Here is a 22,636-nt window from a genome sequence, read left to right as displayed (position 1 = left end):
AAGAAATTGTAATCTGAATTTTCTTGATGTAACTGTCCATAGAAATGATAGAAATTTCACCTTTTCAGTCTTTCGGAAATCAACTAACATTGCCTCTTTTTTTCATTACTACTCCAATCACCATCAAAATGTTAAATTCTCTGTTTTATCTGGGATGTCCCTAAGGGCGTTACGTGTCTGTAGCCCACAGTTCATTGACGCTGAAATTAAAACTATTTACTATATTGCATTGAAATTTAAATACCCAAGGACTTTTGTAGATGTGGCATGGAAAAGAGCTAGAAAAACATTTTATTCAACTAATGACAAACTTGAATTTAGTAAGCATAACATTCTAAAATTACCCTATGATGAAAGGTTTTAGATATTCCTAGAATTTTAAAAGCTTTTTAACATAAATGTTGTTTCACTAATATTAATGTCAAGAGTTTAGTAATCAAAAATTCTCCTAAAGATCTTCCAGGCTGCATATATGAAATTCCTTGCAAAAAGTGTGATAAAGTCTATTACGGACAGACCGGTAAATCTCTTTCACAACGTCTCAAACAGCACCAATATTCTGTGAGAACTGGGCAAATATCGAATGCATTATTCATACATATGAGAGATTTAGACCATCCTATTAACTGGAGTCAAGCAAGAGCCTTAATCCCATGTAATGACACAGTTAAAAGGAATATCATTGAATCTTGTTTCATCAAGTCAAATAATAGAAATGTTCTAAATTTAAGTCTTGGTTTATTTAAACTTGATGCTTTCATAATGAAAAAAGTTGTAGATAAATATAAGCAACAAAATTAATATATTCAGTTTTTACATGTTTTGGACTGTAAAGATACTTTGTAATTTCGGGTAGGGTCAAATCTGTTTAGGTTTGTGACCGTGTGATATCCGATAATCCTGGATATTCTCTTTTAATTTTTACCCTTTTGACAATTAACCATCTGGTATTCTTGATCTTGTTGTGTACCTGAGACCTTTCTCTCCAATTGTATTTCATTCGCTCCTTGACAATGTCTTAGTAAAGACGAAAGCGCTTAGATTTCTGACTATCATTTTCCTGTGGTATTCGCTTATATATAATTATATATATATATATATATAATATATATATATATATATATATACATATATATATATAAATATATATATATATATATATATATATATATATATATATATATACATACAATCACCCACCCTTCTATTTGCCGTGTAGTTTCAAAGCTAAGGAAAGAGCAATTAAATTGGGAATTAACAATCGATATTGTAAATTCAGGGGTTACATTGAGATTATCGAGGAAGTATCAGATATTAAACACAAGGCTCGTGACTATAATTGAGAAATATGAGGAGAATCAAAAAAAGATTTTCTGAGAGCAATGAAAAATTTTTTTTAAGAGCAATTGCGCACAATCTTTAAATACTTACGAACATACTTCTTACAGTATTTTTTTTTTTATTTCATGGTGTTCCTTTTTTGTCAATAAACTGTTAATTAAAATACTTGAAGTACTTTTTGTTAGTATTCACACTTGTAAATTTTCGGCCATATGTCTGTCGACAAACTGTCCGTCCGACCGAATGTCCGTTCGGCTGAATGTCCGTCTGCTAGATGTCCGTTTGCTAAATGTCCGTCGGCCAAATGTCCGTCGGCAAAATGTCCGTTCGGGTGAATGTCCGTCGACCAAATGTCCGTTCGGCTGACTGTCCGTCTGCTAAATGTCCGTCGGTTAAATGTCCGGCCACGGAAAAGGTACTATAGATAGTACACAGGCCGAGCTGCAGATAAGGCGAAGCCTTTCAAAGAGAGACTAGGAAGATGGAGCAGCTGAACTTTTTAAGGAGACCTTTTCATGAAGCCTGTAGCTGTCGACGTCGCTTTGTTTGTCAGCCACGATTGGCTTACCTAGCTGAACGGCTTCCTTGATATCAAGGCCAAGGTGAATTGCTGTTGCAGTAGACCCAGAATAGGAATCTGATTTACCTGGTTCGAAGGTAAGCCTAGTGCACGGTAGTCAATAACTTTAATGTTGACGCAAGAATATTTAGGAAGTTGCTCAAACAAAGATACCTTAACTAGGATTTTATGATACTAGAATTCGTAGCTGTGGGGGCTAAAGCATTTGAACAATTTGACCTTTTTTTACGACGCGGACAGAACATGATGAAGTTCATATTCACTAAATTAAATAATAGATATCTTCATCTACTAAGACTTTTTCCGTGTTATCATATCTTAAGTTATTGTCGTCTTATTTGTAACAGTGATGCCATTTGTAGTTGGAATTCCAACCCTATATTGAGAAAAAAAGAAACGCGTATCGTCCAATTTAAAGTTGGCCTTGCAAGAAAACCGTAACCAACTTCTTGAATTTGCTTTTTATATAATGAATAAGGTTTTCAGAGCATTGACTGTTATTTAGGGTATTCTGAATGATGGACCAAGTGCTAACAAGATCTCTAAATGATGAGCCAAGTGCTACAAAATATCTTAAGTGATGAACCAAGGGTTACAAGAGCATCTTTTCTACATGATAAACCAAGTACTACAACAACAATCTTATCTAAATGATAAACCAAATGCTACAAGAAATCTCTTAATGATGAACCAAGTGCTGTCAAAACAACCTCCTCTTTTCATCACTTAGAGAAGAGCATATACTTGGCAGGTGACACCCTGAGCTTTCATGCACAATAAAAAGGCTTTCGAGAGTTGAAGAATTATACTCTGTTTTTTTTTTTCCATCTGTTCACCCGCCTGTGGTGTTTGCGTATGGTAACACTGCGTCCCGGGCTTTAGATAGTTACGCTATGTGTAAGTTTTAGGTAAATAAAAAGGATATCTGGGTGTACATTTGCAACTGAAAAGTGTTTTATAATTTACTGTATGCGAATTACACCGTTAATATTCGAAATAGGATGGTGTTATTATTGTTGAATGTAAGCCGAATGTAACTATCTAAAGCTCGGGACGCAGTGTTACCATACGCAAACACCACAGGCGGGTGGACAGATGGAAAAAAAACAGAGTATAGCAAGACGATGAGAGTTGCCATTTTTTACTTGAAAGTGCTTTGCTCTTTCAAGAGGAGGAGGAGGAGGAATGTGTTGGTACATATATTATAACGCTTTCGTTGTTTGAGCCCTGTAAGTTGGGTCAAATATTGGGTTGCCACGGTAAATCTTATGTCACCTTTGCTGTTTGCTAACCTCGTGAATTTTTAATGAGAGCACTAGTTGGAAGTGGAAGTGAAGCTTTAGATTAGAGTAACGATTGACACTTCAGACACATACAGCAGAACAGCAGAGGGTTTACGGTGCATGCTCGGTAGAATGCGTCATATATCTATAGAAGTGGGACTTCATGTAAGTACTATAAGAAATACTACATTATTAGTAAGGACAGTGTGGATGAAAATGGATGAAAACATTTGAAGGGGGAATGATGAATGACGTTGAGTCTTTCAAAGATATAACAACGGTGAGGTCCAGTAAGTTTCTTTGAGTTGGAATTTGGCGAAGGGATGAAAAAGTATTTAAAAGAAATGGACAGGAAAATCAAACAGATTGAAGCTGCATACGAAAATAGGGTTATATATATCAATACGATACGATCTGTATTGCTGTAGACTCAGGCAGTGGTTCCTAACCTTTCTAATATCACGCCTCCTCTAAGACTTGGTCCTTTCTTTCACGCCCCCCTTGCATCTATGAGTAAAATTCCCTCCCAGATTTCAAGGGGAAAAAATGAGAGAGAGAAGAGGTTTCGAGGGGTAGGGAGGGAGGCCAATCATTACAAAACATGGTCAGTCCAACGAGCCTAACGAGAATAGTAGACTCCTTTTCATAAGCTTCTGAATGTTAGTTCCTCACTCTTTTTAAGAGAATAACGAATATAATTAAAATTTTTCTTTTTTTTACATTTTTTCTTAGGGCTCGCGCCTCCCCTGGAAATTGCTGACGCCCTCCCTAGGGATGAGCTCCCCCCGCAGGTTAAGAACTACTGTTGTACAGATTAAAATCTTGGTATGGCGTTGAAGCTGTCATTTTTTTTTTTTTTTTTTAAATAGTTTTAAGAAGAACATTAGGAGTCACACGGCGGGATATAGTTAGAATATGTACCAAAAGGAAAATAAGGAAGTTCCATACTTGCAGGAAATAATAATGAAACATGGAGATGGGTTGGGCATGTGAGCTCCTGTGGGTAGCAGTAGAGTTGAAAGACCCAGCTCGCACTGGATGAGAGCTGTGGGGCGGAAGACTGGAGATTTGTATATATATAAAAAAAAAAAAAAATGGTGGGGGGAGGGGGGGGGCGGCCGGCACTGGGTATACATGAGTGTATAGAAGGCCCTTTGAGTCAGTGGCGCGGAAAAAATGAATATGGCAACACTGTATGTGTACAGTATACTCGGTGTTTTAAAAGACGAAGTAAGATTATTACCAGTCACATAATTAAAGCCACGCGTGTTTTGATGGCAGGTACTGTTGACTGCGCCTTATAATTATTCCGAACCACGTAGCCAGCATTTTAATGAGGTATTTGAAAATGGGTATTTTCTGTTGGCAATTTCATTTACCCGAGAAACGTTTTGTCGCCTCGATTAGATATAAATGCTATCGAGCATTCAGAGGAAATGAGAATTGCCCAGTCCCTTGTACTACGTTGTGATTGTTATTTACCCTCCACTATAATTTTCTTTTGGTCTGACAGCTAACTATTCCATTTATTTCTGTGCACAGCAGAACGATGAGTAGTTGGAGGAAAAAAAAAAAATGTTCATCAGTTACACGTAATGTCCACTATGTTTTCTGCGTCCCACTCGGTGGTCGCGGGTTCGATTCTCGGCCATTCGATTGAGGAGTGAGAGATGTGTATTTCTGGTGATAGCTCATTCTCGACGTGGTTCGGAAGTCACGTAAAGCCGTTGGTCCCGTTGCTGAATAACCACTGGTTCCATACAACGTAAAAACACCATACAAACAAACAAAAAAACTATGTTTTCTGATAGAACAGACAGCTAGGCAGCACCCTGAAATATAAACCAGAAGCGTAATTAAGCAGGTGCTAGCTGAAGCCGTTAACCTAAGCTGAACCCATTTGTTAAGTCTACAGGTGTTCATCCTAGTCCTAGAATATCCAAGAATAACTGAGAAATGTTTACTACGAGTTGCCACTCTTTCTCATGTATTCGGGAATATACAAAGAAGCGAGAGTTAAATATCAAGTATAAACATCGTCAAATCCTTACACGGGCGTCTTCCTCATAACAGCTTGTTGTCCTCGAATTTCTTTTCATGAAAACAATAGTTCCAAAAGTAAACAATCAAAATATCGCTACCCCTCTTTACCTGGCATGACCATATTTTGTACTTGGGAACCTTCGCTTCTTCCTCTGGTCACTGGCATTGTTCCAGTGCCTCAGTGGCGTGGTCGGTTTGGTGTTGGCCTACCACCTCGGTGGCCGCGAGTTTGATTCTATGGCATTCCACTGAGGGGTTAAAGATGTGTATTTCTGGTGATAGAACTTCACTCTCGACGTGATTCGGAAGTCACGTCAAGCCGTTGGTCCCGTTGCTGAATAACCACTGGTTCCATGCAACGCCAAAACACCATACGAACAAAAACAAAAGTAATGAATATATCACACATGACAGCTGCTTTGCTCTTCTATGAAACTGGATCAGGCACACTCGAAGTGGAATTAATTCAGGAATCTGTGGCGCAACCGCCTGCTTCGAGGGCGTCGAGGGACATGAGTGGCCAAATATATGCAAGGGCTTAAGTATGCAATCGTCGACCTCAATTTTTCAGCTTCTCAGGCATCACTGAGATTAATCACACACACATACATATTTATATATATATATATATAATATATATATATATATATATATATATATATATATATATAGATAGATAGATAGATAGATAGATAGATAGATATAAAGTGATACGGAGAATCTGACAAAATGGAGTCGATAAGTGCATAAGTAAGCACTCTCATATAGTATTTCGCCACTCATGTCCCTCAGTGCCCTCTAAGTAAGCGGTTGCGCAACTTATTCTTGAATTCCTTCCTCTTCGAATGTGTCTTATCCAGTTTCCTCAAAGCACTGCTTTGAAGAATTCATTTCAAGACAATCACGAATTGCTTTGACAGGAAGACTTACGATTTCCTATGTTTATCTTCCCAGAGTCACTCTACCACGCACGTCTAGCTTGCTGACTCCGTGCATAGACCGTCGCGTCCACACAAGCTGTTGTGACGTCATCCAGACGTCACGCCGTGCTTTTAGTGCCGTCTTTCATTATCATGTGACTGTGGCCATGGGGTTTGATATTTCGTACATGTACCAACGGTGCCAATTGGGGAGATGGTGCCAGTTCTCGTGGAAATGATGTTTACTGGTGATTTATTCATGTAAATTCATAGGAGTTTCCAATTCCCCCATCCGCCCCCCTCCTTTTGTTGCTATGATATATTGTTTACGTTACGCTGACATAATTTTTTAAAAAGAATTTTTCTCTGTTTTATTGCACTTATAAATTGACAATAAATGTTCGTTTAGAAAATCGGGGTTTGAAGGGATAGTTTTTAAAGCGAATGGAATGAGAAATGGATAAATGCGTGATCAGTCATTCGTTAATTTAATATAATTAGTCTTTTTTTTCATTAGTGATCTCTTCTTTCTGTCTTTCCCATGACCTGTTACTTATTTCATATGAACATTCAAGTCTTACCTCAGCTCTCATGAGCTATTCAGGGAGCTTGTCATAATTATCTAGTTTTTGTCTCGAAGGCGTTTTTATTTTGAGCAAATATGAGGATATTTGATGACGCAATAAACAGAATAAAGTTAATTTCTGGATTTTTCAAGTATAGGGGACCCTCTTTTTATAGTGGGTTACGTTACATATTAACTACAACCTTATCACCTTAGAATTTATTAATTTAATCTCATTGCTTCATTTTGTTCGTCCAATTTTCAAGCTGCTTTGATATATTTGTCAAGCTAAATGCTATTCGTTTCATTTTTTCATTATTCATTTTTACCTAATTCATTCAAGATCTGTTTTCTTTTTTTCTATTTTCAAGGTCTTTGCTCTTTGGTTTATACAGTAAACACTCTCTCTCTCTCTCTCTCTCTCTCTCCACACGTGGCACTGAAATAAGATGCATGAATCAAAATCTATTGGCTTGAAAGGCCAATTGCCATGGTTATTAATAGACTGTTGTTGGTCGCAACTGAGGGTAGACAGGGAGAATAACAAAATAAATAAATAAATAAATTAAATAAAGGAATAGGTCAGTCCAAATGCATTCTATTTATAGAAATGGGAGGGTCCTCGACGACGAGGTACTCCTCACCTGTGCTGTGACATTCTGTCTGCCTGCTCTTAACACTTGGGTCCTTTTCCTTTTACAGGTAGGTAATTGGATATAGTGTACACCTGTGCGTCGTTTGCTAGCTAACGGTAAGTACACCCAATATACCCTGCTTCCGTTTACACCCCTTTATTGATTTCGAGCAAATTGAACAAGCAATAAAAAAGAAGAAAAAAAAATCGTGTCCCTTCACGCCATTAGTTTTTATTTCCTTTTAGTTCTTTTGATTTATTTGTTTGTTTTTGTTTTCTAATGTCATTAGAACTTCTGATTATGTTTACACCTCTTTGTTGATTGTGAGCGAAGGGTCACGCGACTGAACAAGCGGAAAAAATAATGTGCCCTCACGCTATCAGTTTTTATTTACTTTTAGTTTACTTTTTGTTTATTTATTTATTTATTTATTTATTTATTTATTTATTTATTTATTTATTTTTATTAGTTTTTCTTATGTCATTTAGAACTTCTGATGATGTGTACTCCATATTATTGATTGTGAACAACGGGTTATGTGACTGAGCAAGCAAAAATCATGCACGTTCACAGTTTCGGTTAGTATTTTCTTTTATTTATTTATTTATTTATTTATTTATTTTGTTTTTCTTATGTCTTTGAGAAATCGCATAGATTCAGGTCATGTAGTCCGTTGAGAAAGAGCTGTTTTTTTGTCATCGTTTTAATCATGAGGGGGTTGGTGGGCCGGTCTTAGTATTCATATTGCTCGTATTGCAAGTTCAACCACTCGATTGCAAAATAGATAAATAAATAAAAAAAATAATTGACAATATATAATACGTGTTTGAATGAATTTGTTGTGCCTGGTTTGAATATCGTTCCCGTTTAGTCTTCATAAGATCATTAGCGGCTTCGATAGTTGTACAACGAAGAGAATTCAAGTCAATTGCTTGTTCATTATCTGAAGTCCATCTCTGCGCTGTCACTCAGTTGGCACACTGGAAATGCTTCGTCAGATTCTTATAAAGCAGATCATACTTGGCATTTAGATAATTCACAATGTAAAAAGCTCAAAAGCACGCAGTATTCTTGATGTTTTTATCCGCAGTGATCAAATTGTGCAGGTTGAAACTCGACGCAACTTGTTGATTTGTTTGTCTTTTGTTTTTTTTTCTTCTAGCGTCGTAATAGTTTGTTTGTTGTGTATCTTATTTATATGACTTTGCTCTTGACCTAGATTGCTTTTATTTGCTCTTTCTTTTTTATGGTTTATTCTTAACTTCCGAATTTCTTTTAATTCGTGGCGTAAAATCTACCCTGCGTGTTTGGCGGATTTTGCAACTGACGGACTTAGGCTTGTAGTCCTCTGGTCTTACAATTGTCGTCTTACAATTAGAGTTGCGGTTTTGGTTTATTTCCTATTATAATGATAATAATAATGGTTAGTTTGTCTCGTATAATAATAATAGTAATCTTATCAACCCTTCAAGTATTTTGCTCTTGTTTCAGCTCCTTTTAATGCGGATATATTTCTTCCCACCTGAACGTTTTTTTGTCTTTCATCTTTTACACTTCCATCATTCTTTCAATTTTGTTTTTGTTTTGCCTCTTAACCCTTAAATAACTTTCTTTTTTTTCTCGTGTTTCTTCACTCTCGTTTCCTTTGTGGTTTTTCTTCATTGATTTGATAATTGTTTTATTTTTGCAGCTCACGGCTTTGCTTGTAGGCTTGAGATCTGTCCATGAGATAGCCAAGCGAATTTCCAACGCAGGAAGCTAAATGAATTGTTTTTTTATATGACTCTGGGACTAACCCAGAAGGCCTTACCTTGCATTTATATACAAAAGAATGATTGCTTGTGTTTCAGCGTCAGGGAAAAATAAATAGAAAAAATCAGGGAGGAACAATTGTAAGATACTGACGAAAGTGTGAATAATCAAACAATATAAACAAACCACTAAAGAAATAAATCACCTATTTATTGAAAATTGAAGGTAATAAAGAAACAAATAATTAATTTGTTGAAAATTGAAGATAGTTAAAAAGCAAATAACCGACTTGTTAATATTTTAAGATGATAACGATGTAAATAATTGATTTATTGACTCCATATAGGTGTAGTCCTGTCAGTGAACCTATCTCGGTGCACTGTAGGCATTACTTTTGGTCTTTCCTTTTCCTGTCCCTCCATTGATATTCTCTTTTCGTCCATCTTATTCTCCACGCTCTCTTAACAATAGGCTCATAGTGTAACTGCGAGGTTTCCCCTCTTGTTCCATCTATAGAAGATCCCCCGTACGGTGGTAGTGCCGTCAGTGGACCTCATGCGCTGCACTGTAGGCATTACTTAAGGTTCTTTGCAGCGTGCCTTCGGCCCCTAGCTGCAACCACTTTCGTTCCTTTTACTGTACCTCCTTTCATATTCTCTTTCACCATCTTACTTTCTACCCTCTCCTAACGCTTGATTCATAGTGCAACTGCTTTGAGGTTTTCCTCCCATTACACCTTTCAAACCTTTTACTGTCAATTACCATTTAAGCGCTGAATGACCTTACAGGTTCCAGTGCTTGGCCTTTGGCCTAAATTCTGTATTCAACTCAACTCACCTTTAGAAAATCCTTTTTCCCTCAGTTTCCCTTTCACCGCTGAATGACCTCATGGGTCCTAGCGCTTGGCCTTTGGCTTAAAGTTTATATTTCGGTTCCATTTATTTATTGAAACATAAAAAAAAACCGGTAAAAGGCAAATGGTAAAAAGGACAGACAGACGACATACAGACTCGACTCGCAGACGAGGGTCAGGTGTCATCCTTGATCTTATGAGCTGTGTCTTTTATGCCGCTGCTCAGTGCCTCTGCCAGGCGAGAGTTAACCGCTGGGGAATGCTTGCTTGCGCAAGGCCTGACTCCGGTGCCAAGTGCTGTGAAAGCTGAATGTATCAGACTGCAAAAATACGCTCGATTCAGTGAACTTACGGAAACGCACACGATATCTGTACGTATATTACACACATACACATGAATATGTATATATATATATATATATATATATATATATATATATATATATATATATATATATATATATATATATATATATATATATACTGTATATATATTATCTATATATATATATAATATTATAATATTATAATATATATATATCTATATATAACTACTATATATTAGACTATATACCTATATATATATAAATATATATATATATAATATATAATATATTATATATAGTATATATATATAATATATAGTATATATATATATTAGTAATATATATAGTAATTATATTATATATTTATATAAATATTTTTTAAAAATTTTTTCAAATTAATTAACAATAGAAATAAATTATATAATTAATAAATTATACAATATATATATATACATATATATAATATATAATACTCATTATATATAATATAACATATATATGTAATTCTTTTCGAAGATAAAGATGCCATTTATTTATTAGAATAACCTTTGGAATGAAAGGATTTGTATCATTATCGATGATAAGCTTCTTGAAAAGAATTGATTCTATCAGTATCCTCACCGGTCGTTTTTAGAATTTGGAGTTCCTTCGCCAACCCATTGCCTTCCTTTTTACTATACCTCCGTTCGTATTCTCTTTCTTCCATCTTTCTTTTCACCCTCTCCTAAATATTGTATCTGTAACTGCGAGTTTTTTCTCCTGTTAGATCTTTTAGACAGTTTTCTCTCTTGCTTCCTTTTCAGCGTTGAATGACCTCATAGTTCTCAGCGCCTTGCCTTTGTCCTAAATCTTATACATTCCGTTCCATTTGGAATGTTTTTATTTTATTTCATTTCTTCTTTCCGTCCCAATGTCTCTGTGTTATTTATTCCATTCCATTTGGAATTTGGGATATTTTTTATTTCATCTCTTCCTTCCGTCCCAGAATCTTTGTGTTTCTACGAATATATGTTTTTTGAAAAGTTTGATATTGCCATTTTTGGATACAAATTCATTAACATACATTTCTTTTGGTGACTAAGCTTGACTTTGGGGGCAGCGGTGCCCATCTCGGGCACTTTGCCATTAAAAAAAGAAGAAACCCAGAACGCCCTCCCTGCCTGACTGTCAGTGTCCAAGCCAAATTCATTGATTTTTTCTTTATATTCTTGGCCATTTCGAGACATCTCAAAGTCCACATGTGGACCTGTAAAGGTTCAGCTCTCTCTCTCTCTCTCTCTCTCTCTCTCTCTCTCTCTCTCTCTCTCTCTCTCTTATAAAGGTTCACCTCTCTCTCTCTCTCTCTCTCTCTCTATCTATCTTGTAAAGGTTCATCTCTCTCTCTACGCATAGAAATAGATCTATATGTGTTGAATTTTTCATCATGTTCACATCTTCCTCTTCCTATTGTGAAAAGATGCCAGAAATGAAGAGGAGGAAGTTTCACATTTCAAGGAAGACCAAAAGTGTGAGTAGAATTTTCTATATTATGTGTCAAACAGTTCGACACAAAGTAACGAAATATTGTTTAGTTTCGGAGGAAAATATGGAGAGACTATAGTTTTAACTTCCGGTCGAAAAGTGAAAATAAACAATTCTGGCAAGTGAATGAACACAAATACACTATATATATATATATATATATATATATATATAATATATATATATATATATATATATATATATTTATATATAATATTATATATATGTATATGGAGAGAGAGAGAGAGAGAGAGAGAGCATCGACTGGACACCTCTGCCAGATATCTTACCATAATGGGCGTAATATCTGTCTGTCCGTCTGTCATTCAATCACGGGCAAATGGCTGGTCCGATGGGCATGAAACTTGGCAGGGTTATGGTGGGGACCCCTAAGATGATTTATAATGGGGTTCCATCCTACCTCCCCCATCCCACCTCCGAAGGGGGTGGAGGTGAGAAGGGATTCCCTGAAACGAGGCTGGCTATGCCCGTAGACTTAGTTACTTTACGCATTTTTATACATAATTTCTGTATACGTATGTTTGCTAGTATATGTAATTGCAGTAACCTCAGCGTCTTCTAACTTCACATTTTTTTCATATTATCTGGATGTGCCTGTCACTGCAAAGCGTAAGTTCCAAATGAAGAATTTAAAGAGGAAATTTCGAAATCCGGGGTAGGAATCGAACCTAAAACCGGAATATCAGAACGAGCGCGATTCATGCCTAATGAATGAAATTGCACTTCATTTCTGATTAACCTAACTGTGTATCGTGTATCTTGTAGTTGTCTTATTGTGGTGGGTGGCAGCGAGGTTCGAGAGGGGCATGGTGCAACTGCCTCATTCCAGAATAGTTTGAGAGATCTATTCAAGCGCTTCCCCTGAGCAATGTTGGTTCCCGTGGCAAGAACTAAAACTTCTTTACTGGGTTTATTTCTCCGGCAAAGTCCGCGAATGACATTCACTCATCTATTTAGCTATAGTCTTCCCATTTCCAGGAGTCAGGCCTCCACTCTTTGAAGATTTCGCCTTCATTTCTCTATGCTTTGATTCGTTTTGTGCTGATGACTAAAACTTACAATTGGTGCACTGTAGGCATTAGTTAAGGTTCTTTGCAGCGTGCCTTCGGCCCCTAGCTGCAACCACTTTCGTTCCTTTTACTGCACTTCCTTTCCTATTCTCTTTCTTCATCTTACTTTCTACCCTCTCCTAACACTTGATTCGTAGTGCAACTGGTTTGAGGTTTTCCTTCCATTACACCTTTCAAACTTTTTACTGTCAATTTCCACTTCAGCGCTGAATGACTTCATAGGTCCCAGTGCTCGGCCTTTGGCCTAAATTCTATATTCAACTCAACTCATTTCCCAGTAGGCTGGATTTCACGTTTTCTTTGGTATTGGGATGACTGATAAATCTGTGAACGAAGTCAGTTTTGGAAATGAATGAAATTGCACGGTAGTGTGTTCATACGTTGCGTTACTAAAATCCTGCTGTGTTCATGACTGCTGCGAAGTATCTCGGTGTGGGTTGGGTGGGGCGGTGTTGGGTGGTTGGCCCCTTGTTGTGCTGTAGTGGGCGTTGAAGGAGACGGGGGTGGGGGTTGGGGAGGTTAGGGAGAGTGTCAAGTGTGTGATAACACTAAATGAAGCTGCAATACATTGTGATTGTTGCTACGTAGTTTCTCTTCAATCATTTTGCAGCCGATTGTTAACTGGTGTTTCGTGAATAAAATAAGTGTTTGGTATTTTTATTAATAATTTAGAGGGTTATGGGAGAGTTAAATTTTTTTTTTCATGCAATGATGCGTAGAAAATATTCCGTCGATGCTTAGAGAATTTGAGTCAAATGGAGGAGTGTAGCCGACAAATGCCAACATATGTATGCCTGCCTTACACTGGAGCATGTTGGATCTTTCCAGAAATAGCTGAAGCGTCATTGGACGAAGTAGCATTTGATTTTTACAAAGACGAAATAAACAAAAAAAAGCGAGCTTTTTGTCTTTATATTATTTTGCTTAACACGCATAACATACACAATGCATATGTACCATCAACTGATGTGTATATACAGTATGTGTATTTTATATACATAAGTATGTATACAATGTATATTGTGTATTGCGTTACTTTGAAAGTGGAGTGTGGGATGTGGAAGAGGTGTGAAACTCCATAATCACAAATCATAAACTCCCACAGAAAAAGGGGGGGGGCTGACTTGTCAGCATTTCTGGCCGTCACAAACATCTGTTATTGACAGGTAAATTGCAGATGGCGATGGAAGGAAATTATAATTTATTTGTGAAAATTGTGGATGTTTGAAAGTTGGCTCGGTGAAATGAAAAGAAATTACAGCTGGCGTGAAATGGCGTGAGGATTAATACACAAGAATGTCTGGATTTTCATCTGTGCAACATATATTATAAGGCAAAGTAAAGCTGACAGATTTTATCCGAAAATACTGGTCTGTTTTTTTAAATTGTTGTTTAATACTAACACTCATTCACACATACACACACACTCACACAGCAGCCAAGTTTCTTCAAAAATCAATTTCCTCCTTAACACGGAATCTCTATTTGTATAGCAGGCAAATTCTATTCTATCGACCTGCCTGCTGTACAAATAGAGATTCCGTGTTAAGGAGGAAATTGATTTTTGAAGGAACTTGGCTGCTGTGTGTGTGTGTGTGTGTGTGAGTGAGTATTAGTATTAAACAACAATTATAAAAATAGACCAGTATTTTCGGATAAAATCTGTCTGCTTTACTTTGCCTTATAAAATATGTTGCACAGATGAAAATGCAAAACACAGAGGGTCAGTAATAATGATTGAAATTAAGGTATCAACATCTTGACTAACTAAACAACATTGCATAAAAGTTTGAGAAATGTAGTTCAATTTTTCGACTATATTTTATAACATAATCACACTTGAATCGTTAGTCTGTTGTTTTTTTTCTCAGCAATTAATATTCAAACAGTGGCATCAAATCGTATAACCCATACAGTGAATGGAGGTGAATTCATCTCATCCTAGTGTATCAGAGGTATCAGGAAAATCCAAATACCTTTGTGAACACTGGTAAATTGTAAATCAAAATAAGTAAGCAATCCGGCGAAATGTAAACTAGGATAGAGATGAAGAAATGGTCTGGAGAAAAAGTAATAAATGTTTGTGGATCATGATTGTGAATATGCTATTTGTATGTACAAAGATGAATGACCCTGATGTGTTCAAGCGTAGGATTTCGACAGGATAAGGCCTCAGTGGCATAAACATATTCCCATTTTTTTTATCTTACTTCCTTCGACTCTCTCCTAAGAATGACTTCATAGTGTAACCGCAAGGTTTTCGTTCTGTTACTTCTTTAACACCTTTCTGTTCTCAATTTCCTCTTCAGCGCTGTCTGTGACCTGATCAAAGTCCCAGCGCTTGGCGTTTGACCTAAGTTCCACATTTCATTCCGTAGCGTAGTGAAATTCTGGTACTTGCACGATACTTTTATAAGGTTAAGAAAGTCGAAGTGGTTCCGTCAAGGGACGCGAGTTTGAGTAACGATAAAGCAATCAATCAATCCTCAGGGGGTTCAGTTGCTCAATTTAATTGCTCGAAAGCGTAGGAATTAGAGGAACCAGTCTACAAGTTCTAGCTAGTCAAGAGAGATCGATTCTAGCTGTAGAGCTTATTAGAAAATATTTATCATAAATATACAAGAAAATCGTCGCGTTAGCATAGCTGGAAGGATCAGCATTTCAAGGGGCGTTCCATAGAGGAAGACGAGACTAAGAATGGTTATTTTAATTCTGGTGACTAAATATAGTCTTAGAAAACATAAGGGGACATTAAAAGCAGTTTCCTCGCAATTTTACCACTGACAATAATACAAGACTTTATAAATTCCACGGAGAAGAGCTATGAAGTACAGAATGACTTTTGCATTTCTGGTTGAAGATAGCAGCACAAATATCAGTCCTGTTTTTGCCCCTGGCAGATAGACGGTGTGAAAAACCCACACACTTGTATCTCGGTGGGTAGACATCTGTCTTGTTAAAACGAAACATCTGTTCTGCTCTGAGGATTGAGAGGAACAATCGGTCTGTCAATGCACGACAAGTTTTCCATGTTATGCCAAACATGTCTCGAGTTATAGCAAATAGAGCGCAACCACTGTCGCGTTCTTAAGCGTGTTCTTCGTATGCCATATAAACACGTAAGTAAAGAAATACGAGTTACATTAAATCAAATAGAAGCAATTGTTTTGCTTTGAATACTAGACAGAGATTCTGTCGCGCAAATTAATTGATAATAGCCTCGCTTTGGTAACGTACAAACATCAAGCAAAGAACAAAAGTTTAGACATAGTGAGGCAACAGTTGCTTTGGATGTTATTACGTTGCGGACCACGTAGAAGGGTAGTGCCGTCACTACGCCTCACGCGGTGCGCTGTAAGCATTACTTAAGATTCTTTGCAGTGTCCCTTCGGCCCCTAGCTTCGACCCCTTTCATGACTTTGGCTGTACCTCCGTTCATATTCTCTTTCTTCCATCTTACTTTCCACACTCTCGTAACAATTGTTTTATAGTGCAACTGCGAGGTTTTCCTCCTGTTATACATTTAACACCTTATTACTCTAAATTTCCCTCAACGCTGATTGACCCCATAAGTCCCAGTGCTTAGCGTATGGCTTAAATTTCATATTTCATTCCATTCCATTCCATGACGCCTCAGAATCCTTGTACGGAAAACAAGCAAGGTGTCCCTTATTCAAACATGTTGGAGTCGACGTAAACGTTATATAATGAGAAAAATATTGCGCAGGCACATAAATGAGTGCTTCCAGTTAATCATCAACTCAACTGGCGTCCATGATGTCTGAGGTCACACGCCAGTTGAATAAATGTATCAGCTGATCAATCTGATGATTAACATAATGTTGGTGTTATCAAACAGACTTGGCTTTGAAGTCAGGGAAGTTGTTTTTTATATTTTTTATTGTTCGCCATTTTGTTTACGTGAGAAAGAGATGAGACGGTGTCCCTGATGTAAAAGAATAGTGACCTTCGTTATCTTCTTCGTTTTAATTGTATCACCTGTCTTGTTACGTCGAGTGCCGTGAGCGTACTACCGGCCAGTTCCGCAACACAATCCGTTTCGCATTTGTTTGAGGTTGTTTGATTTAGTCATTGTACTTAGCAGGTTTTCTCCGACATCTCGTTTTTTTTTTATTTTGCGTGACGTTATTTTATGTTGTACTTTTCCACAGCACCTTTTTCCTTGCTGTGTGTCTGCAAGTTTGTGAAGCATATTACTTTTTGGAGAACTTTTCTTTCGCTTTGGCGGGTCCTTATTTTCAGCGCAATTCATATCCATCTTTTCCTCTATGTTTATTCGTCATAACATCAATTATTTCTTTCAACTCTTGTATTCAGACTCGTTTAGATCGTTATGTTTTCTCATATATACGGTTGTCAATGATTTCTTTTATTTATCATCTGGCGGGTCCTTATTTTCAGCGTATAATCCGTAACTATCTTTTGCTGCGTGTAGTTATTGATTAAAAAATTAATTACAATTTTTAAATCCCATATTCAGACTCGATTAGATCGTTATGCCTTCTCGCATATGCGGTTGTTAAGGATCCATTTCATTTATCACCTACATAAATTTCACGTCACGAAACGATTTTCCATAATCCGTCATTTAAGGGACCTTCCTTTTGAAGCGTTTAGGAGCGTTCGCCTTCAAGAACGCTAGTGATTGCGTCATAGGATATGAGCCGAAGGACAAGATACCTTTGACCACATCGTCATTTGATCTGCGAGAACACGTGGACATGAAGCTTATAGTTATAGCTGTAGCAACGCTGAACCGAGATGGATACATAGATACCGTCCTTGAATGAGTCTTGTGTCTGTGGGGTGTCCAGATATGATGACGCTCGATCGTTTTAAAATGGGTTCCTCTGTGTCACTTGTCTGTTACAGTAATTGGTAATAAGTTATGGATGATTAAATGATTATTTGTGTTCAATGTGGTGAGCATTGAATTTCAAGTCAGTGTTCCCTGTGGTGGGCTTGCTCCATGAATATGGTCCACCCTAACAATAATAATAATGATAATAATAATGTACTTTATTAAAGGTAATGGCTACTTCAGCAGCGTTACACTTGTAGAGATTCTTCTCTATTTTGCGAATAGCGGCTTTTTCCGTGCTACTTAAATAGGCTAGTAGAGTACCTATAGAGGTCATTATAAAATACAGAGTCAAAATAGGTTTATATATTTGAATTTTACACCTATTTTGTCACTGTACTTGATAATGACCTCTATAGGCGCTCTACTAGCCTGTTAAGTAGCACGGAAAAAGCCGCTATTCGCAAAATAGAGAAGAATCTCTACAAGTGTAACGCTGCTGATGTAGCCATTACTTTTAATAAAGTACGCTTGAGAGAGGGTCTGCTACCTTAGTACGATAATAATAATGATTATAATAGTTTAGAGCTGGTAATCAAATCTAAAGTCAGTGAGCTTGTCAACACTCAGTCGAAATGCACAGCCAGTTAGCCGGGTTTATCCAACATGCGTGAATGACGTATAAACAGGAACATCCCGTAAACAAAATGGCAACACAGAAGAATCTACACAGAAAGTATAATTCAGAGAGAAACAGGAGACATGGAAAAATAACCCGAGAAAGAAGAGAAAGAAGAAGGACAATAAACATTCAGTGTAGGAACGCTATAGTCAACAGCTGCTCGCTAACTTACGTCAGAGCCTGACGCAATCCGTAAAACGAACTTAAGAACTGAGGGAAGTTTGTTATGTTAAACGACCACAAGAAGCGTCTTACCGACCAGTGCAGGTGAGGAACATTGAGGCTGGTCAGTGTTCGTAAGTGTGATTAACGGGACACGCCTGTTAGTAGCACTTTCAACAGGAGATGAAACTATAATCAAGATATAATTAACTGGTCTGGTCTGTGGACGCGTTGCGCCGATTCTCTTTATCAGATGCCGTTGGTACATACAAATGGTCATGGTGGATCCATCTGTTGCGGTATTGGCGTTAGGGCTACCAACCCCACCTTATCAATCTTTGCTTACAGAAGGTTTTATGTGTCTGATTTGGATGGCAATGGGTTACAAAGAGAACTGAGAAGCCATTGGAGTGAGTGAATATGAAGAGACATTTGGCATCTAGAAGGCTGTCGGGGGGAGAGAGAGAGAGAGAGAGAGAGAGAGAGAGAGAGAGAGAGAGTATATTTTGAAATAAGGAATGCTCTGCAGATCAGCATAATTGGCTGTTTTGTGGATGAATTTGAACATTTGGGAAATCTTAGACTCTTATATTGTTTGTCACTTGTTCCTTTATTTAAATTTTTTTTTTATGCAGGATCGTCGTTTAGAAGATCCATTTTCGTTTTTTATCTAGCATCATTTATGATAAAACAAAAAAATCTTTTATTCATATATTTCCATTCATATCATGATGTTAAAAGTATCATTATTGCCATATATACCGTATTTCAGTCGTGTCTTGTATTTCTAGGCATCTTTCCATCCGTTACCAACCCAAGTGATTGTCGAGTTCGATTCTCGGGCATTCCACTGAGATGTGAGAGATGTGTATTTCTGGTGATAGAAGTTCACTCTCGACGTGGCCCGGAAGTCACGTAAAGCCGTTGGTCCCGGTGCTGAATAACCACTGGTTCCATGCAGCGTAAAAACACCATACAAACAAACAAACAGCATCTGGTGTTCCCAGGCGGTCACCCATCCAAGTACTGACCAGACCCAACGTTGCTTAATTTCGCTGATCGGACAAGAAGCGGTGGTTTCAACGTGGTATGGCCGTTGACTCCGTTTTGGTTCGCCTCCTGCCAGGCACTACATTTCCGCTCGCAAGAGCTATTGGCCTGCCTGGCTGTTGTGTGAGTAAATTAGTAAGTTTGTAGACGCTTCCTCTTGCTCACGCCTTCGGTACAATAACCACTCCAACGTACGCTGTCAGCTTGCTATAAAAACAAAGAGGAAACAGGTGTTATCATTCGCCTCTGTGCTGGCTGCTGTCTAAGAGCTCATTTGACGTGAAAGATACAGATGTGGGGTTGGTTTTACTGTCCGTTGAAAGTTGTAGGAGTTGAGTTTGACAGCCCTTGCTCAGAGCTGTAATACCTGTCATTTTGAGAATTGCGTTGTAGGACCGTATAATGCTTTCAGACATTGTGTTCCTTCGCAATGTTTTTGATTGTGTGTCATTCTCTCCAGATTTGTAACTGACTACTACATTACAAAACATAGATTTGAGAGAGGCACGATATAGGTTTACTATTTAGCCATTTGCAGCCGCGGTAACGTTAACAGTAATATCAGTATAACATTTGGTCATTTAATTGTAAGAGCTTAATAGCACAGAGAGAGAGAGAGAGAGAGAGAGAGAGAGAGAGAGAGAGAGAGAGAGAGAGAGAGAGTTTTGTTTGTTGTTTGCAAAAGAGTATCTAATAACTAACACATCATACCCAGGACTGCCTATCGCTAATTAAATTATTACTCTGGCTTTCATCTATCAAAGTTTCGGACATTTGTACGCTATCTTATTATTGTTTGCAGAATATATATGGCGTATTATTGGAAAGGTGGGAGAGGTTATCGTCGTTCGCAGAGGACGTTGTATAAAAGTTAGGAGATCAGAAAGGGAAGGTCAGAGTGGTTTGGGATGGTACGGACGTGTGGAAGGAATGGACGACGACATGTTGATGAGAAAAGTTTTATAATTCGTAGGTGTTTATAGACGTAGTGGACTATGAGCCAGGAGGTCCTGGATGGATGGCGTTAGAAGTGGTATTGAAAAGGAATGGGTCCTTCTTTGATGCACTGATAATGAACCTTCTTTGAATATGCATCAAGAGGCAGTTCGAAGTGAAAATATGGCAGTGACAGTTGTCCCTTTCCTCTCTCCACCCATAGTCAGGAAACAGTTAATTAAACATAAAAGGAAAAAGATATTTATGTGGATATTTATATTGCCTTAGATGGCTTCCAAGAACAGTTAATTAAACATAAAAGGAAGAAAAAGATATTTATGTGGATATTTATATTGCCTTAGATGGCTTCCAAGAACAGTTAATTAAACATAAAAGGAAGAAAAAGATATTTATGTGGATAAATTCTTGGCTTCCAAGGATTGTGTGATTTTGGAGGAAAATACCTCTTCTTATCGGCAATGTTCCATGCTATTTCTTGGAAAGGCTTTCCTGATAAACTCGTTTAGGCCTTCAAAGGAGCCCTATGCCACCCTGAAATATCCTTATTTACTTGACAGGATCTGTCTAGTGATTCAGACGTATATAATTAGGCCTTTAAATGTATGCGTAGACGGGTGGTGTATGTTTGGGGGAGGGGGAGGGGGAGATTATCATTTGTTTTTTGCTAAGGAAAAACTCCATTTTTCCCTCTCACGGCGGATCATACTTTTCTTGAGGGTAGTAGACATAATGATGAAGCATATATTAGTCAAGTCTAACTTTCATCATTTATTGTAGAAGGATTTTTATAGGATATATGTGGACATGGAGCCCTCTGCGTGGAGGATTCTGACTAAATAAATGACGGGTGGGACCCATGAAATTAAAAGAAAGATGCAGAATTCAATTTGATTCTGATATTGGTCACTGGGTGCAACCTATGACACCGCGATGTAAGATGATGTTAGAAGTTGTGTGCGTATTTGTACTTCAGGATACAACTATGAAATTTGATTTCATATATATATATATATATATATATACATATATGTAAAGTATATATATATACATATATATATATATATATATATAATATATATATATATATATATATATATATATATATATATATATATATATATATATATATATATATATATATACTATATATATATATATATGTATATGTAAATAAAGAGAAAATCCACGAAGGAAAGAGCAACGATGGAGTTCTGCAAAACCTTTCGACTTCTTGTCATTTCCTGAGGCTATGCGGAACTCCAAAAAATATATATATATATATATATATATATATATATATATATATATATATATATATATATATATATATCCGTCCTATGCTTCACCTCCTTCCTCTTCCTTTGAAAGCGTGAACGTGACGAATCTGAATGAAAAAGCGAATGAGAGAAGGCCTGTCGAGGGAGTTGCTTATTGAAGTAGGCTGCTTTTGTGCGTGCATGTATGCATGTATATGTGTGCATATGTATATCTGAGAACGCGCAAGCACGTTGGCTTCGTTCTTCTATGCGAGATGCGTTTCGACTCGGGAATGAATTTTTTTTTTTTTTTTTACATGGGGCTTTGGATTTGGGGAGGGAGGGTTGGACAATTCGGGGGTAGGGGGCGGGGGCAGTGGTTTTCGGAGGGTGGGTGGTTGGATTGGGGGGTGTTTAGAAGGTGGGTGTTGGAATAGGCGGGTGTTGGTTGGATTGGGGGGTGTTTAGAAGGCGGGTGTTGGAATAGGGGGGCCGGTGGGGGTGGGATGCGGGAGGGAGGAAAGCTTTCGAGATAAGGAATGTTTCATTTACGTAAGAGAGAGTTTTGTTGACGTAAGCGTATTATTTTCTTTGAAAGGTTCCCGTGAAAGGTTTTCATTGTTCGGAAGAAATGGTCCGCTTTCCATTAAAGTTACTGAGGATTGTTTCCTGCATTAACATACTCCTTCCTTTATTTATTTATTTTGTGGGGGAGGGGAGAAGGGAGGTTGGAAGGTCGATTGCAATGCAAAGACGCGATTCGGTTTATCAAGACTCCTTCCAGAGGTATCACAACT

At 37.5% G+C, this 22,636-nt stretch overlaps 1 protein-coding gene and 1 non-coding gene across 2 annotated transcripts in view; one reads left to right on the top strand and one right to left on the bottom strand.

Moving 5' to 3' along the window:
* The window catches only part of LOC135198454 (circadian locomoter output cycles protein kaput-like), a 198,469-nt gene that overhangs the window by 44,912 nt on the left and 130,921 nt on the right, over positions 1-22,636 (top strand). The window lies entirely within an intron of this gene.
* Positions 19,559-19,677, bottom strand: LOC135198871 (5S ribosomal RNA). Its single transcript, XR_010310896.1, has one exon. It is a non-coding gene; the product is annotated as a 5S ribosomal RNA (ribosomal RNA).

The sequence above is a fragment of the Macrobrachium nipponense genome, chromosome 22 (assembly GCF_015104395.2).
Source record: "Macrobrachium nipponense isolate FS-2020 chromosome 22, ASM1510439v2, whole genome shotgun sequence".
Lineage (NCBI taxonomy): Eukaryota > Metazoa > Arthropoda > Malacostraca > Decapoda > Palaemonidae > Macrobrachium > Macrobrachium nipponense.
Note: the sequence above shows the minus strand (reverse complement) of the source record. Positions and strands in the feature narration are given on the sequence as shown.